General features: G+C 45.7%; 1 protein-coding gene across 1 annotated transcript in view; it reads right to left on the reverse strand.

The window, feature by feature from the left end:
- Nucleotides 1-14466, reverse strand: part of LOC126983162 (uncharacterized) — a 33447-nt gene extending 18981 nt beyond the window's left edge. The window contains exon 1 of the transcript XR_007735566.1: nt 14080-14466. The gene's annotated coding sequence lies outside the window, so the exon portion shown is untranslated. The remainder of the gene's footprint in view (nt 1-14079) is intronic.
- Nucleotides 14467-18865: the final 4399 nt, after the last annotated feature.

Here is an 18865-nt window from a genome sequence, read left to right on the forward strand (position 1 = left end):
TGCGGGTTCGAATCCGCCGCTACTACCTAGGATTTTTCAGTCACCGCCGAGTGGCCTAAGACTTCCCACCCGTCAACCCGGACTCTAGAGGAACTGTCCAAGGAAAAATCAAGAATGAGCTCCCGGGGGGCAGCATTAGTCAAGAATAGATAACGCCGCTATAAATACTTGGCAGGGCCATGCCGGGCTTGGGCCGATAACCAGGCCCAACCAAGAAAGCGTTCGGGCGCTATGGGCCAGACTCCATATCTGGGAAGCGGGCCAGTAATGTCCGAAGGTCTGACCCCACCTCTGGTGCTCCTCTAACTCTTTCCTCATTAACTTTATAACGTTCACGGCTCAAATCTTTATTCCGTGGACCGTCTTGCCCCTTCCTTGAATCATCATTTTTTTTACAGGAATACTGTTTTGTTGTAAGTTTCGTCTGGGTACGCAATGATATGCCTTGTTCTCATGCTGACGACTTTGAATAACTGAACTACTGAGTGGAGCTAATCAGGACTCACTCTTTTTCACTGAATTATCTGTCTAAGATGATTTCAATAGTCACCGACATCTGTGTTATTTATTCTCTTTCACCGACAAAGTCGTTGAACAAAAGTACGTCTATGCTCTCTATGATAATGTTGTAGCTTGGTTCACAGAAAGCCTGGGGAAGATGTGAGCCAAGGTAACCCGGCTTTCACACTTGCCTTGGGTCTGTCGTGATGAATTCTCACCCAACATAGTAGCAAGTGTCAATGGAATGGAAATTAGAAACAAGACCAGGAAGAGACAAAGTGTATGCCCACAACTGTACTTATACATTTCTTATTTTTTGGAGCACGTTGATCATACCTACTCGTATCTGTGGCCACCCTGGAGACACCCACCACGCCAACCCCCTTCCCGATCTCCCCTTTCAGCTTATTCTCTGAGGATAGGGAGGTTAAAGAGGGGAAGGAAGGGGGATAGAAAAAAGTAAGAAGTAGGTTAGGGATATGAGCAGTGAGGAAAGGGAGGAAGGAGCGGAAGAAGGATGGATATTAAAGCTGGGAGCGTCTATTAGACGGGCAGGAGGGAAGAGGCTTTGGGAAACGGACCGAGTTAATGGAGGAGAAGCAGGGTTGGGAGGAGGTGTTGAAAGAGAGGCTGATGGGAAGGACTGTTGGTGACGATGAAAGGTGGAAAGGGGAAGGGGAAATGGGAGAGAGTATAGTTGTGACCATTACGTTGTAGTTAATGGAAAAGAAGCAGGGTCGGGAGGCGGTGTTGAAAGAGAGCCTGGTGGGAAGGACTGTCGGGGACGGAGAAGGGTGGACAGGGGAAGGGGCAGTGAGAGAGAGTACAGTTGGAGAGCGGGGTGAAGGGAGGGAAGAAATTGGTAGCATGTGGGGGAGGGGATGAAGAGGAGGAAAGGCGAGCAGGAGAAGGTGAGAGAAGGAGCAGAGGAATGAGGTGAGAGAGAGAGAGATAGAGAGAGAGAGGAGGAAGAATAAGGAAAAGAGGGAGGTGAGGACAGCACTGGAGGTGAGGGAGAGGAGGGAGAGGAAGGCGGTGAAGGGGAGGAGGGAAATAAATGTGTGGGATGGGAGGAAGAGGAGGGAGAGGAAGGAATGAAGGAAGAGGATGAGAGGGTTGTTGGTAGGGAGAGGAGGAGAGGAAGGGAGAGGAAAGATTAGGCTTAAAAGGATTATAGGAGCGAGAGGAGGGAGTGTAGAGAAAGGAGAGGATGGAGTGGGACGATGGTAGGGTGAGGAAACATGGAAACATGGAAACATGGACTAGCAGGCAGCAGAAAGCCTGTTGGCTCATTACTAGGCTGCCTGCGTTCAGTGATTTAATCAATCCGTTTGCCATAGGAGTGGCTTGCAGGGAAGGATTAAAGCACTTGTGTACCTACTCTTGGGAACGTTCAGTTCACACCCGTTGCAGCAAAGTGGCGATCAATGCGTTTCTTGAAGGAGTTGATGGTCTCTGCGCTAACCACTTCTGCAGGAAGGCTGTTCCAGTGGCGAACAACTCTGTTTGAGAAATAACTCCTGCCGCTGTCGGTATTGCATCGCTTTGCTTGAATTGTTTTTCCGTTGTTTCTTGTTCTCAGGTTAGTTTGTAGCGTGAAGAGTTTGGAGTGATCAACGTTGCTGAGCTTGTTCAGGTACTTAAAGACTTGTATCATGTCTCCCTGCAGTCGTCTCTTTTCCAACGTGAAGAGGTTGAGTCGCTCGAGTCGTTCTTCATAGGGTTTCGTCCTCAGTGATGGTATCATCTTCGTGGCGCGGCGCTGTACTCTCTCAAGTAATTCAATGTCTTTCCTGTAATTAGGAGACCAGAATTGCACGGCGTATTCCAGGTGGGGCCTTACCAACGAATTATACAAGGATAACATAACTCCCGGCGTCTTGTATTCGAAGTTCCTCGATATGAACCCAAGCATTGTATTGGCTTTCTTACAGGCGGACTTGCAGTGTTTTGTTTGTTTCAAGTCACTGCTGATGGTGACCCCGAGGTCTCTTTCCTCTTGCACAACATGTATTGGTTCGCCACCCATGTGGTATATGTGGTTGCTGTTTCTGGATCCGATATGCATTACTTTACATTTGGTAGTGTTGAAGGACATCTGCCATTTTTCCGACCACCGAGTGATCAGGTCCAGGTCTCTCTGGATAATTTCGCAGTCTGCCGTCGTGAGGGCCTTCCCACCCACCTTTGTGTCGTCGGCAAATTTTGAAAGATTGGATTTTAATCCTAGTTCTAGGTCGTTGATATATATGATGAAAAGTATGGGTCCCAGCACTGACCCCTGTGGCACTCCACTTGTGACCGGGAGCCACTCGGAGGCCTGTCCGTTGAGTACAACTCGTTGTTTTCTTTCAGTGAGCCAGTCTTTGATCCACGCTGTCAGATCGTCACCTAATCCCGCCGACTTAAGTTTCTTGAGGAGTCTTTCATGTGGCACTTTGTCAAAGGCTTTCTGAAAGTCTAGATATATAACATCACTGGGGATATGATTATCCCAGTTTTCATAGATACCTTGGAAGAAGTCCAATAAATTGGTTAAGCATGAGCGCTTGTTCCTGAAACCGTGCTGAGCATCGGAAATGATGTTGTTGTCTTCAAGGAACCTAACGAGTTTGTCTCTGATGATCTTCTCGAGGATTTTTCCCGCCACTGAGGTCAAGCTGATTGGTCTGTAGTTTAGGGCCACACTTTTGAAGATCGGTGTTACGTTCGCGTGTTTCCAGTCTTTCGGGACTTTGTTTTGTTGTAGTGACTGATTGTAGATGGCGGTGAGTGGCTTGAGGATTTGCTGCTTGAGTTCCTTGAGCAGCCTGGGTGACAAGTCGTCGGGTCCGGTAGACTTGTTTGTCTCGAGTTTGTCTAGGTACTTTTTTCACATCCCGTTCGTCGATTGTACCAATTTCTAGGGGAGTGATTCCCATCGGTGGGGTAGGGCTCTCGGGTACGGACTGGGTATTCTCGACCGTGAACACAGACGCGAAGTTCCTGTTTAGGATTTCGACCATTTGTCTACTGTCCTGTGTTAGTACGTCACTTTCATCTTTTAGGGGACCGATATTGCTTTTTGTCTTCTTTTTGGTTCTTATATACGTGAAGAACTTTTTCGGGTTGGACTTGGCTTCGCGTGCAATATGCTTTTCATAGTCGCGTTTACTCTGGCGAATGAGTGTTCTGCAAGCTCTGAGGCTTTGGTGGTACTGTTTGCGTGCCTCGTCAGTGCTGTTTTCCTTTAGCAAGTTGTATTTTCTCTTCTTCAAATTAATCGCCCGTCGAACTTGGGTAGTCATCCATGGTGTCCTTGTGGCATTATTTGTTCTCCTTGTCTTCATGGGAACAGTCGTTCTCTCTACCTCCAGGAGTTTGTTCTTAAAGCCGTTCCACGCGCCGTCCACCGGAGTGAGGTTCATGGGTTCCCAAGTTGTCTGGGTTAGCAGCTCACGAGCGAAGTTAAAATTGGCTTTTTTGTAGTCTGGAATCTTGGACGTGTTTTCGGTGAGTTCATGGTCTGTTCTGATTTTTAGGCGAATTAGGTGATGGTTGCAACCATCCAGTTTTTCGCCGACTTGACATTCACGTGTGAGATCTGAATCACTCACGAGTACTAGGTCTAATAAGTTATTTTCCCTCGTCGGTTGGCTAACAATCTGAGTAAGAAAAGTGTCCTCTAACATTTCGAGCAATCTGTTACCCTCCCGATCTCCAATCATCGTGGTCCAGTCAATGTTGGAACAGTTAAAGTCCCCGATAATGACGGACTGTTTGTTTTGTGTTATGGTGTGAATTTCCTCGTACAGCGCTTCGTCGTCCGCTGCTTGTTGCTTTGGAGGTCTGTAAACGGTTCCAATCGTTATTTTGTTGTGCTTGCTAGTCTCCAGTTCAACATATACAGTGTCGTATTTCTCTGAGTCTTCTTTGGTTATTTCCACGGCAGGGTATTTGTTCTTGACGTAACAGATAACACCTCCTCCTTTCTTGTGAAGTCTGTTTTTGTAAAAGCTCTTGTATCCCGGAATTGAGAATTCGGCCATTAGGTGGTCAGAGGTGGCCCACGTTTCGGTGATGGCAATCACGTTCGGACTTTCTACGTCAACATAGGCAAGTAGCTCATCCCGTTTGGGTATTAAGCTCCGCGCGTTGGTGTATAGGACATAAATGTCCTTCTTGACTTCAACACTTCGAGGCACAGTAGTCTGGTGTCTGCTTGTGTTTTCTGTTGGGGGCCTTGGTGTGTAATGAGCGGTCCCTACTGGTTGGTTGTTTACGATACTTTGGTGCCCCTCCCGCGCTCGGAGTTTTTTGAGTACAAAAGTACCTCCTCGTTCAGCAACCTACCAAGCCGTGCTGATCCAATCGCATTGAGGTGAAGACCGTCAGGACGGAAAAGGTCGGGGATATCAAAAAATGATTCCACTGACTTGCGAACGAAACTTCCTCGTCCTGGCAGAGGTGCTTCAATCTGTTGTTGATGTTCGACGCCTTTCTGTGGAAGCCTGTGAAGGCGTTGATTCTCGGAAGAATCCCGGAGACAATGATGTGGCTTGACTTTTCCTTGAAGCGGCGGATTACTCGTCGGTAGTCAGCTATAATTTCCTCCGTGGACATTGTTTGAACGTTGTTCGTGCCAGCGTGCAAAACAAAGAGTGTGTCCTGCTCCGTGCGGTCTGAGACGAGGTCTACCGCTTCTTCTATATCTTGTAGTTTTGCACCAGGAATACAGTAGCGTCTTCTGTTCTTGATACTTCGTCCACAGAACTCAGTCAGGAAAGGGAGGGAGAGGAAATAATAGAGGGGGGAGGATTATAGGAGCGAGAGGAGGGAGGGTAGAGAAAGGAGGGGGAGGGGAATAATGGGAGGGGATGAAAGGGAGGGGTGGAGTGAGAACAGAGAGAGGAGGGAGGGTAGGAAAGGATGGCGGAGAGTGTAAGGTGGAAGAGGAGAGAGGTGAAGGAAGAGAAGAAGTGGAAGGAGGGAAGGGACGTGAAAGATAGGAGAGAGGAGAAGAAGAGAGAATACGGAGTGGAAGGGAAGGAGGAAGATAAAAAAACGGATTATTGAGGAAGCAGTGGAAGGAAAAGAAGGAGAGGAGGCAGGAGAGGGAATGGAAGGAAGGGGGATAAGGTGAGTGAATTGAGGGATTAGAGCAAGGTGAAGGACGACGGAAGGGAGAGAAAGGAGGGGTGGGAATTAAGATGAGAAGACTGAGGTGAGGGAAAGGAAGGAGAGGAAAGAGCAAAGAGAGAGGAAGGAGAGAAGAGAGGAAGGGGGGGACAAGAGGATGGAGGGGGACAAAGAGGAGGGGAGGGAGGGAAAGGACCGAGAGTCAGGAGAGGGAAAGGATTTGCAAAGGATTACATAAGTAGTCAGGACACACAGACCCTTTGGTCCAGACGAGGTGGTCTGTCCTTAAACCTAAATATAATGTATTAATTCAAATGCCACCATGACTTTGTATTTCTTCTTTACTGAATACTAAGTTGAAGAAGGTGTCGGTCATGCTTGTTTTGAGATGAGTCAGTCGTATTGTACTGGACCATTTTGGGTCGGAGCTTATTCACATCTCGTGCTACAACGTTGGTAAGGAAAAGAATCGTTGGGAGAGAGAGGAAGGTGGGAGGGAGAAGAGGAGGAGGTAGTGAAAGTTGAGTCTGTTCGCTTCCCGCGCGACAAGGGCCACACACCACTTCACGAAAGTGACACCATAGCTTAGCTTAGCTTTACACGCCGGGGGTATACAGACAAGGTACCCGATGCACAATAAACAACACCAGAACAACTAACGACCCTACACCATACAACTGCACACTCCTGCTGTCTTTCCTCTCCCCCACCTGTACCTTCGCCACTAACCCACTTCGTCTTCTTACAATACCCTTGATTAAAAAAAAGTGATAGTAAGGAGAAAAAAGTGTGGGAGAAGAGTTATGAGGAGAAGGAGAGGGGAAAGAAAGAGAGAGAGGGGTAGGAAGGAGTAGAAAGGGAGGGAGATGAGAAAGGGGAGGGAAGGAAGTGAGATAAACATTGAAGGAGGATAGAGAAAGGCAGAAGGTGGAGGGGGAATGGAGAGAAGTAGGTGAAGGACGGGATGGAGATGGAGGGGAGGGAGAGGAACACAAAGAAACACAAAGGAAGAACAAACAACAGCAGACCTGCTGGTCCTTACGAGGTTGTTTGTGACAAGCTACACTAACTATCTAATCAAAGGTGAAAGATGAAGGACAGCAAAGGCGAAGGCTCCTCCCCACCCCCCCATCCCTCCAGCCAAAGCTGGCAGGAAAGGAAAAAGAACCATGCAGCATGGAAAAACTGCATGGAAATTATGTAGGAAAAAGGAAAGAACTACCATTACTGCTACCACTAACCGGGCGATAAAAGCGGACAAGGACACCAGTATTCGAAAGAACTTAACGTTATTACGACAATGAGTAATATCTTAGTTGCTGGTTGGATTCAAAACACTTGTCTAATCTATTCTTGAAGGCCGTAACTGTTGTACTATCAACGACATCACAGGGTAGAGAGTTCCAAACATTAACAACTCGATTGAAGAAGAAGTGTTTAGCTTCGTGGGACGAGAATCTTTTACCAATTATCTTCAAATTGTGATTTCTTCTTGTTCTATTTGATCGATCAATTGTAAAGTAATCTTCCGCATTAATATCACTGAATCCTTTGAACATTTTAAACACTTCTATTAGATCGCCTCGCATTCTTCGTTTTGATAGGCTGAATAAATTTACTTCTTTAACCCTTTGTTCATATGACAAATTTCTCAACCTAGGAATCATCTTTGTTACTCTTCGTTGAACTCTTTCCAACTTTTCTATGTCCTTTCTGTAATAGGGAGACCATAACTGTACACAGTACTCTAAACGGGGTCGAACCAACGAATTATACAGTTTTAATATTACTTTTTCCGATTTATTATTAAAGACTCGTCCGATGAAGCCAACCAATTTGTTTGCAGTTTTAACTACCTCTGAACAATGCTGACCGGGCTTTAAATCGCTTGATGTAGTGATTCCAAGATCCTTTTCTTTACTTACTGCAGAAAGTTGTTGGCCATTCATTACGTACCGAACGCGATTGTTATTTTTTCCGATGTGCAACACTTTACATTTGTCAACGTTAAATTTCATTTGCCATTGACTGACCCAACGTGCAAGTCGATCTAGATCTGATTGTAAAGCTTCTTCGTCGAGTGTCGCAGTTACTTTACGAGCAATTTTTGTGTCATCAGCAAATTTTGATACTTTGCAAGTGAGCCCATCATCGATATCATTAACATAAATTAAGAAGAGCATGGGGCCAAGCACTGATCCTTGAGGTACGCCGCTTTTGACATCGAGCCAGTTAGATGTTAAACCGTTTAGAACTACCCTCTGTTTCCGCTCAGAGAGCCAGTACACAAGCCAATTATGAATGTTACCTGAGATACCGTACGCCAGTAGTTTGCTGAGCAATCGTTGGTGGGGGTCCTTATCAAATGCCTTTTGAAAATCCAGATATATGATGTCTACTGATCTGCTTTCATCGAACACCTCAAACATATAGTGAAAAAAATCAAGTAAGTTAGTTAAACACGAACGTTTACTACGGAAGCCATGTTGCGAATTATTTATTATATTATTTTCTTCGAAGAATTTCACCATATTGTCGCGAATGATAGTCTCCATTAACTTACAAACAATCGATGTCAGGCTAATTGGTCGATAGTTTCCTGGATGAGACTTGTCCCCCTTTTTGAAAATTGGTGTGACATTTGCAAGTTTCCAATCCGACGGAACTTTTCCAGCTGTTAAAGATTTATTGAATATGATGGAGAGCGGTTTACAAATTTGATGTTTGATTTCTTTTAAGACCCTAGGGGTAATTTTGTCTGGACCAGGAGCTTTGCTTACTTTAATCTTTTCAATTGTGCGTAAAATGTCACTTTCTACGATGAGCACGCCACTTAACATCTTTTCGGCCCTTCTAACCTCCGGCGGTTGAGGTGATAAACAATCTTCGTCGGTAAATACGGATGCGAAAAAGTTATTTAGGATTGTAGCCATTTCATTTTCATCGTTCGTGTGGTTACCATTTTCATTAGCAAGCGGTCCGATACCACAATGGTGTGACTTTTTATTATTTACATAGCTAAAAAATTCTTTAGGATTAGATTTACTCGTTTCCGCTATATATTCTTCAAGATTCTTCTTGCTTCCTTTTATTAATTTCTTGGTTTCGCGGCGAATTCTGTCCAACTCTAGTTTGTCAGCCTCGCTCTGAGTTGATATGTATCTACTGTATACGCATTTTTTAAGAGATAGGCTATTTTGAATTTCGTTATTCCACCATTTGGGTTTCTTCTTAGAAGCTGAACGTCTGTTACGATAGGGTACGCATATGCTTATGGCATTGTTCAATATTGTGGTGAAGGCCCCTCAAGATTTATCAATATCTGTTTCCGCCGTGATTTCAGTCCAGTCAGAATTATTTAGAATTGATCGGAGTCTTACGAAATTCGCTCTCTGATAATCAGGCACCTTTTCTTTACTAGGAGTTACTTTACTTTCTTTCATGTTGATGCTGAATGTGATTGTTCGGTGATCGCTAGAACTAAAAATTGGACCAACATTTACTTCGTTAACTAGATCAGCTGTCGTTGAAAAAATAAGGTCAAGTATATTATTTTCCCGAGTCGGTTCTTAAACGTGTTGATGAAAATCACTTTCTAGTAAATTTGTGTACAGGTCGAGCCCTGTATGACAGTTCAACGGTTCACCCCATCTTTTCACTGGCAAGTTAAAGTCCCCAACAATTACTGCCTCGCAACTGCTACTTGTTTCTAATAATAATTCACTTAATGCGTGGTCGATATCAAGAGTCTGCCTTGGCGGTCTGTAGATAAGTCCAATTACTATTTTACGAGATTTATTTTTAATTTCAATGAAGACCGTGTCTACATTGGTTATAATATCTGTTTTCACGGATACTGGATGGAGAGAGTTGTGGATATAAAAGATAACGCCTCCACCCTGTCTGTTCTCTCTTTCATGACTAAAGATGGTATAACCCGGTAATCTATATTCCGCAATGAAATCTCTATTTGAAGTGTCAATCCAAGATTCTGTGATTCCGATGATGTGATAATGATTTGTAGCTGCGAGGACTTCTAAGTCTTCAAATTTGTTACGTAGGCTACGAGCGTTTACATAGCAAGCTTTAATGTGATTCGAGTCGGGAGTTTTTCGGGTTGAGTGCACCTTACGGGGGAGCTGCTTGTGTTCTCGCCTCCGCGTTTTGTGGCTTTCGAAGAGCCACTTGGTCACAGAGCAGCCTCCCGAAACGGGCTGCTCCAACAGGGTTTAAGTGAATGCCATCAGGAAGGAACAAGTCTGAATCGTAGTAAAAATTGTTCCACAAGTTAGCGAACTGGACGTTTTCTTGTGAGCAAAGGGACTGAAGCCTGTTGTTTTTGCTGAAGGCCTTACTGTAAAAACTAGATTCGGCACCGACCCTCGGGAGGATTCCTGAGATTATGATGTTACTGGCATCCGTTTTACGTTTATACTGCTTGATCATGCGGCGGTATTTCTCAAGCAGTTCCTCAGAACGGGTTGTCTTTACGTCATTCGTTCCCGCGTGAATGACAAAGAGGGTGTTTCGGTCGGCATTTCTCGTGACATCATCGCACGCTGCAGTGATGTCGTCCAGTCTGGCACCTGGATAGCAGTAACGTTTTCTGCGGCCGTTTGATGAACGACCACAGAACTCAACCAGCTGGCCACGCACCATGGAGTCCCCAAAGGAGAGGAGAGGAGAAGGAGAGGGAGAACGGAAAGGTTAAAGGGATGAAGGAGGATGGGAGGGAATACAGGAGAGGACGGAGAACGGAAGGTTAAGGGGCTGAAGGAGGATGGGAGGGAAATAATGGAGGGAAAGGAACACAAAGAAACACAAAGGAAGAACAAACAACAGCAGACCTGCTGGTCCTTACGAGGCTGTTTGTGACAAGCTACACTAACTATTTAATCAAAGGTGGAAGATGAAGGACAGCAAAGCCGAAGGCTCCTCCCCACCCCCCATTCCTCGAGCCAAAGCTGGCAGGAAAGGAAAAAGAACCATGCAGCATGGAAAAACTGCATGGAAATTATGTAGGAAAGAGGAAAGAACAACCATTACTGCTACCACTAACCGGGCGATAAAAGCGGACAAGGACACCAGTATTCGAAAGAACTTAACGTTATTACGACAATGAGTAATATCTTAGCTGCTGGTTAGATTCAAAACACTTGTCTAATCTATTCTTGAAGGCCGTAACTGTTGTACTATCAACGACATCACAGGGTAGAGAATTCCAAACATTAATAACTCGATTGAAGAAGAAGTGTTTAGCTTCGTGCGACGAGAATCTTTTACCACTTATCTTCAAATTGTGATTTCTTCTTGTTCTATTTGATCGATCAATTGTAAAGTAATCTTCCGCATTAATATCACTGAATCCTTTAAACATTTTAAACACTTCTATTAGATCGCCTTGCGTTCTTCGTTTTGATAAACTTAATAAATTTACCTCTTTAAGCCTTTGTTCATATGATAAATTTCTCAACCTAGAAATCATATTTGTTACTCTTCGTTGAACCCGTTCCAACTTATTATCTTTGCCTTTTCTGTAGTAGGGAGACCAAAACTGTGCACAGTACTCTAGACGGGGCCGAGCCAACGAATTATACAGTTTTAATATTACTTTTTCCGATTTATTATTAAAGACTCGTCCGATGAAGCCAACCAATTTGTTTACAGTTTTAACTGCCTCTGAACAATGTTAACCGAGCTTTAAATCGTTTGATATAATGATTCCAAGATCCTTTTCTTTACTTACTGCAGAAACTTGTTGGCCATTCATTACGTACCGAACGCGATTGTTATTTTTTCCGATGTGCAACACTTTACATTTGTCAACGTTAAATTTCATTTGCCATTGATTGGCCCAACGTGCAAGTCGATCTAGATCTGATTGTAAAGTTTCTTCGTCGAGTGTCGCAGTTACTTTACTAGCAATTTTTGTGTCATCAGCAAATTTTGATACTTTGCAAGTGAGCCCATCATCGATATCATTAACATAAATTAAGAAGAGCTCAGGGCCAAGCACTGATCCTTGAGGTACGCCGCTTCTTACGTCGAGCCAGTTAGATGTAACACCGTTTAGAACTACCCTCTGTTTCCACTCAGAGAGCCAGTCCACAAGCCAATTGTGAATGTTACCTGAGATACCGTGCGCCAATAGTTTGCTGAGCAATCGTTGGTGGGGACCTCATCAAATGCCTTTTGAAAATCTAGATATATGATATCTACTGATCTTCTTTCATCGAACACCTCAAAATATAATGAAAAAAATCAAGTAAGTTAGTTAAACACGAACGTTGACTACGGAAGCCATGTTGCGAATTATTTATCATATTATTTTCTTCCAAGAATTTCACCATATTGTCGCGAATGATAGTCTCCATTAACTTACAAACAATCGATGTCAGGCTAATTGGTCGATAGTTTCCTGGATGAGACTTGTCCCCCTTTTTGAAAAAAAGGAGGAGAGGGAGAATGGTGGGTTTAAGTGTATGAAGGAGGATGGGAGGAAATAAAGGAGGGAAGGAGAGGAGGAAGGGAAGGTTAAGGGATGGAGGAGGAGGGAAGGGAAGGGTTAAGGGGATGGAGGAGGAGGGAAGGGAAGGGTTAAGGGGATGAAGGAGGATGGGAGGGAAATAAAGGAGGGGAAGGAGAGGAGGGAAGGGAAGGGTTAAGGGATGAAGGAGGATGGGAGGGAATAAAGGAGGGATGGAGGAGGAGGGAAGGGAAGGGTTAAGGGTATGAAGGAGGATGGGAGGGAAATAAAGGAGGGGAAGGAGAGGAGGGAAGGGAAGGGTTAAGGGGATGAAGGAGGATGGGAGGGAAATAAAGGAGGGGAAGGAGAGGAGGGAAGGGAAGGGTTAAGGGGATGGAGGAGGAGGGAAGGGAAGGGTTAAGGGTATGAAGGAGGATGGGAGGGAAATAAAGGAGGGGAAGGAGAGGAGGGAAGGGAAGGGTTAAGGGGATGGAGGAGGAGGGAAGGGAAGGGTTAAGGGGATGAAGGAGGATGGGAGGGAAATAAAGGAGGGGAAGGAGAGGAGGGAAAGGAAGGAGAAGGAGGATAATGAAGAGGGTGAGGAACATAATTCAAAGCAATCGTGACCACAACCACAATATTGTGTCCACCACCACCATCACCACCACCACCACCACCACCATCACCACCTACATAAATACCATTACCACAACCACCACCACCACCATCACCACCTACATAAATACCATTAACACAACCACCAACAGCACCACCTCTATAACCATCACCCCCCAACATCACCCCCAGCGTCACCACTACCACCACCACAACCGCCACCACCAATATCACCACCAACATAAATATCATTTAAAGCCACAAGAACACAAGAACACAAACGCTATAGCCATCTCCCCCACCACATCTGCTTCAACAACCACAACCACCTCCATCTTTACCACCACCATCACCACCACCACCACCACGACTATCACCATCACCACCACCATCTTCACCATCACCATCACCACCACCACCACCACCACCACCACGACTATCACCATTACCACCACCACCATGTGTGTGTGTGTGTGTGTGTGTGTGTGTATGTGATTCCAAGATCCTTTTCTTTACTTAATACAGAAAGTTTTTGGCCATTCATTACGTACTGAACGCGATTGTTCTTTCCGATGTATAACACTTTACATTTGTTAACGTTAAATTTCATTTGCCATTGTTTGGCCCAACGTGCAAGTCGATCTAGATCCGATTGTAATGCTTCTTCGTCAAGTATCGTAGTTACCTTACTAGTGATTTTTGTGTCATCAGCAAATTTTGATATTTACAATTGAGCCCATCATCGATATCATTAACATAAATTAGGAAGAGCATGGGACCAAGCTTTGACCTTGAGGTACGCCGCTTCTGACATCGAGCCAGTTAGATGAAACACCATTTAGAACTACTCTCTGTTTCCGCTCAGAGAGCCAGTCCACAAGCCAATTGTAAACGATACCTGAGATAGCGTGCGCCAATAGTTTGCTGAGCAATCGTTTGTGGGGGTCCTTATCAAATGCCTTTTGAAAATCCAGATATATAATATCTACTGATCTGTTTTCATCGAACACCTCAAAAAAATATAATGAAAAATATCAAGTATGTTAGTTAAACACGAAGGTTTACTACGGACACCATGTTGCGAATTATTTATTATATTATTTTCTTCGCAGAATTTCACCATATTGCCGCGAATGATAGTCTCCATTAACTTATAAACAATCGATGTCAGGCTAGAGGAAGGAAGATAAAGAAAAGGGGGACGGAGAGAAAAGATGGAGTGAAAGTAAGTAAAAAACGGGAAGATGGAGGGAAGGGAGAGGCAAGAGTAGAAAGAGGGAGAACGGATGGATTTGGTGCCCCTATAAATAAATAAATACCATTACCACAACCCACAACAGCACCACCACAACCCATACCACAACCGCACCACACCTCACCTGCTTTATCTGCAGCCAGCGGGTCTGCGCCAAGGGTCAGCAGGTCCTGCACCGTTCTCGTGTGGCCCTGCCAGGCAGCCAGCATCAGTGGTGTTCGGTCGTCGCTGCCCCGGCCCTCCACGCTGAGCCCCGCCCCCAGCAGGCAGGGCAGGAGGTGGGCGTGGCCATGATGGGCAGCCAGGGCCACCAGGCACCACGACCCACCTGTGGCAACGGGGACGGTCACCTTGGGGTCTCCTCCCCCGGCGAGGAGCACCGTGGCCCTGACCTCGTCTCCTTCCTTTACGCTGTGTATGAGCTCCTGCGAGTGTGTGTGTGTGTGTGTGTGTGTGTGTGTGTGTGTGTGTGTGTGTGTGTGTGTGTGTGTGTGTGTGTGTGTGTGTGTGTGTGTGTTGGGGAGAAAAACACACACAGCTTAATATTCAGTCACAAAACCATTGAGTTAGTAATTACTGGCAACAACACGACAACTCACCTGAGGTGAAAGTTTATAAAGGATATGATTATAGTAACATAAATAAAAATTACAATAATGATAATGATAATTGTATTCGGGTAGGCGGTGGCCGAACTGGTAGCGTACTGGGCCCACATTCACCGCGTGATGGACGACACGGGTTCGAATCCCCACGCTACCACTCGGATTTTTCAGTCACCGCCGAGTGGCTTAAAACTACCCACATGCTGTCCTGGAGACCACCCATCAACCCGGACTCTAGAGGAAGCCGTCCAAGCGAATCAAGAACGAGTTCCGGGGGGCAGCATGAGCCAATGCAAGAAGGCGCCACTATAAACACTCGCCTGCGCCAGAACGGGCTGGGCCGACCATCAGGCCCCACCTGGAAGAAGCCTTGGGCCGACCATCAGGCCCCACCAGGAAGATGCCTACCGGCGCAACAGGCAACGACGTAAAAAAAAAAAAAAAAAAGTACTACTACTAATAATGATAATAATAATAATAATTATAATAATAATAATAATAAAAATAATGATGATAATAATAATAGTAATAATAATAATAATAATAATAATAATAATAATAATAATAATATTTATAATAATAATAATAATAATAATAATAATAATAATAATAATAATAATAATAATAATAATAATAATAATAATAATAATAATAATAATAATGATAATAATAATGATGATAATAATAATAATAATAATAATAATAATAATAATAATAATAATAATAATAATAATAATAATAATAATAATAGGTTGACCCTGCCCCAGCCTCGGGGGTACACGTGTGTCACCTTGCTCCTCAGTGTTTCGACGCTTTGGCTCCTTATCTGCTACTCAGCGGTTCCTGAGGCTGTTCTGTTGCTGTAGTGTGCTGCAGTGACTGAACAACAACTACTACTACCCAACACTCTGCTCTGCTAAGTGTTATTTCTGATTCATTACATTCCATCACCCTCACCTTAACACACTTGCTTTCCTTCGCTGTACTAACCCCATACATCTCACAACCTCACAGTGGTGCACGCAAGCTCCTTCTAAACGTTCTACACGTATTTTTTTTTTTTTCCTATTCATTTTCCAGGAAGTGTTCATATTAGGTGCTGTTTCAGGCTGAAATTTTCCTTGTTAAACGGAAATTTCCCGGCCACCAGACGACACCCCGCTCGCCGGCCGTATTCCCAGGGGACCCTTTGTTTCACCCGGGACCCTCTGTTTCACTACGCTCCGCGGAAGGATCAGCCAATATGCCCTCAAATTAGAAATGTTGTTCTAACTGTGGCCTTCGCCAAGCTCCGCAGTACTTTAGGACAAGTAACGGGGCAAGCGAGACTTGCCGTTTCTGCATCAAGGCAGAGCAAGATGAAAGAAAAATCAAGCACCTGGAATCCACGATCCACTCGTTAACACGGGACATGAAATATTTGGCGGAGCGAGTCACCGCGTGTAGCAGGTGTTCCTGCTCATCTACTCACGGGGGTACCTCACCCCCCCTTCCTTCCTTCCACCCCTGCTTCTCCCCATACAGCAGCCTCCCTTCTCCCGCCTGCCTCCCCCTCCTCGCTAGTGCCTTCTCCATTCACTTCCCCCTCCTCCTGCATCTCCCTCTTCCCTTCCACTCCTCCAGCCGCTTCTCTCCTCTCCTCCCCTCTCCCCTCTCCTCACTCGCCATCTCCCCTCTCCACACCCGCCATACTTCCCTTCCCTTCTGCCACCGCTGATTCTCATTCATCACCCCCCTCTCCCCTTTCCTCCACCTCTTCCCTCCCTTCCGTCTCTTCCTGCTCTTCCTCGCATTCTCTCTCCTTGTCCTCCCCCACATCACCTCCCACCTCCTCTGCTACCGCTACCTCCCCCGCCTGCTCCTCCTCCCCCGCCTCCCTCCCTCTCCCCTCCTCCTCCCACCCCTCCTCCCCTGCCTCCCCCACCACCTCCGTACCACCTCAGCCACCTCCTCCTCCCCCCCTCCCCCTTCGACGTCATCCCCTTCATCTCTCTCCTTCTTCCACTCTTCCTCCTCCTCCTCCTCCTCCTCCTCCTCCCCGCCCTCTTCCTCCTCCTCCTCCTCCCCCTCCCCTGCTGCCGCCCCTCCCTCTCCTCCTGTAGCGGCTTCCATTCCGTCTACTGACAAAGTTAATAAGAGGAAAGTACTGGTGGTTGGGGACTCTCAAGTCAGGTTCATTGACAGGTACTTTTGTTCAAGGGATAAGGAAAATAGGCTTCGAGTGTGCTTTCCCGGGGCAGGCATCAAGCACGTATCTGACAGAATGGAGGAAATTTTAGCAGGGGAGGGGACACAGCCAATCGTCTTCTGCAGTTTCGGTGGTAATGACATCAGTAAGGTGGGTAGCGAAGAGATATTTCGGCGCTTCAGAGAATCGTTTACTAAAGTGAGGGACTTCGGAGTGGTGCCGGCTGTTTATGGGGTTTTGCCGAGGAGGGGGGTGGGAGAGGGATGGCTTTCCAGAGCCTTAGCAGTAAACAGCAGGCTGGCGGCCCACTGTAAGCGAAATGGTTGGCTTTTCCTTGACAATTGGGACCTCTTCTCCAATAAAGGCACCTTGTATGCCAAGGATGGCGTGCACCTGTCACTCCAGGGGGTGGAGGTTCTCGCAGACTCCCTCGAGCGATCACTTAGCACCCTACAGAATTTTTTAGAGTAGGCGAGGGGGGAGGGCCAGTCAGTGCATCGCAGACTGGGACTAGGGGCGCAGGAGAAATCGAAAGGATATCAGAAAGGATGGGCTAACGGCTTATTACACCAACAGTAGGAGTCTGAGGAACAAGATAGATCTACTGAGGGGGAAAGCATGTGTCGAGAAATTCGACATTATAGCTATCACGGAAACATGGGTGGATACTGCAAACAAAAACTTCATATCTGAGTATGAAATAGATGGTTACCAGATGTTTCACAAAGATAGAAAGGGAAGAAGGGGAGGGGGGGTGGCACTTCATGTTAAAGACACACTTAAATGTTCCGCTAACAACTCTATTCAAACAAATGGCGACTCAGAATCAGTTTGGATGGACGTCCACAAAGGGAAAGACAAACTAATTCTAGGGGTTCTTTACAGGCCACCCAACCTCAGCAGGCAGGACACTGACATATTACTACAAGAGGTAGGCAAGGCGAGCAGGAGCAAAACTGTCTGCATAATGGGGGATTTTAACTATAGGAATATAGATTGGGATGGCGTGGTGGGTGATCTAGAGTCTGAGGATTTTTTAAAAGTAATACAAGATAATTTTCTCAAGCAGGCAGTAACAGAGCCCACCAGGGGTAACAACATTCTGGACTTGGTCTTAACTAACACCGAGTATATCATCAGCGAGCTAGATGTTGGGGGAGAATTAGGTGGCAATGATCACAAGGAAATTAGGTGTAAATTAGACTGGGCGGTGACCCATGAACTCAACCCTGTGTTGGTGCCCGACTTTAGAAGAGCTGATTATGAGGGGCTCAGAAGACACCTTGAGGAGGTAAATTGGGAAACCTTAGGGCTGGATGAGGGCCAGATCTCAGGGCTGGAACCGGAAAGACAGGGGAATCATGTAGAAATGACCTACAATAATTTAGTTAGAGAAATTGCAGAGGGTCAGAGACAGCATATCCCTTACCAAGCACGTAGGAAGGAAAATAACGACCCCAAATGGATGACCCGCAGACTCAAGCATGAAATAGGCTCAGAAGACACCTTGAGGAGGTAAATTGGGAAAACCTTAGGGCTGGATGAGGGATCTGAAAATAACGACCCCAAATGGATGACCCGCAGACTCAAGCATGAAATAGGCTTGAAGAGAGGAATTTATAGGAAAATAAAGAACGGAAAGATCCACCTCAGGGGTAGGTATGTTGAGCTAGCCAGGTCGGTGAAGAAGAACACCCGCCTAGCAAAAAGAAATTATGAGATTAGGGTAGCCAACGAGGCCAAGAGCGATCCCAAGGGCTTCTTCAAATTGTACAGGACGAAAACTAGGGACAGAATTGGACCGTTGAAAACAAACACGGGCGAGCTCGTTGAGAATGGAGAAGATATGAGCCAAATGATGAATGACTATTTCCTCTCAGTTTTCACGCAGGAAAATCTAACAACCATTCCGGAGAGAGTTCAGATATATGAGGGTGACGAGAACGATAAGTTGAGGGATGTGATCATCACTAGGCAAGTAGTCCAGGATGAGATTGGTAGGTTGAAGAAAAACAAATCGCCGGGCCCAGACGAAGTATTCCCAAGGGTTCTGAAAGAGTGCAAGGAAGTCCTTAGTGGCCCTCTTGCCGATATCTTTAAGATGTCGGTAAATTCTG

This window comes from Eriocheir sinensis, chromosome 53 (assembly GCF_024679095.1).
Source record: "Eriocheir sinensis breed Jianghai 21 chromosome 53, ASM2467909v1, whole genome shotgun sequence".
Lineage (NCBI taxonomy): Eukaryota > Metazoa > Arthropoda > Malacostraca > Decapoda > Varunidae > Eriocheir > Eriocheir sinensis.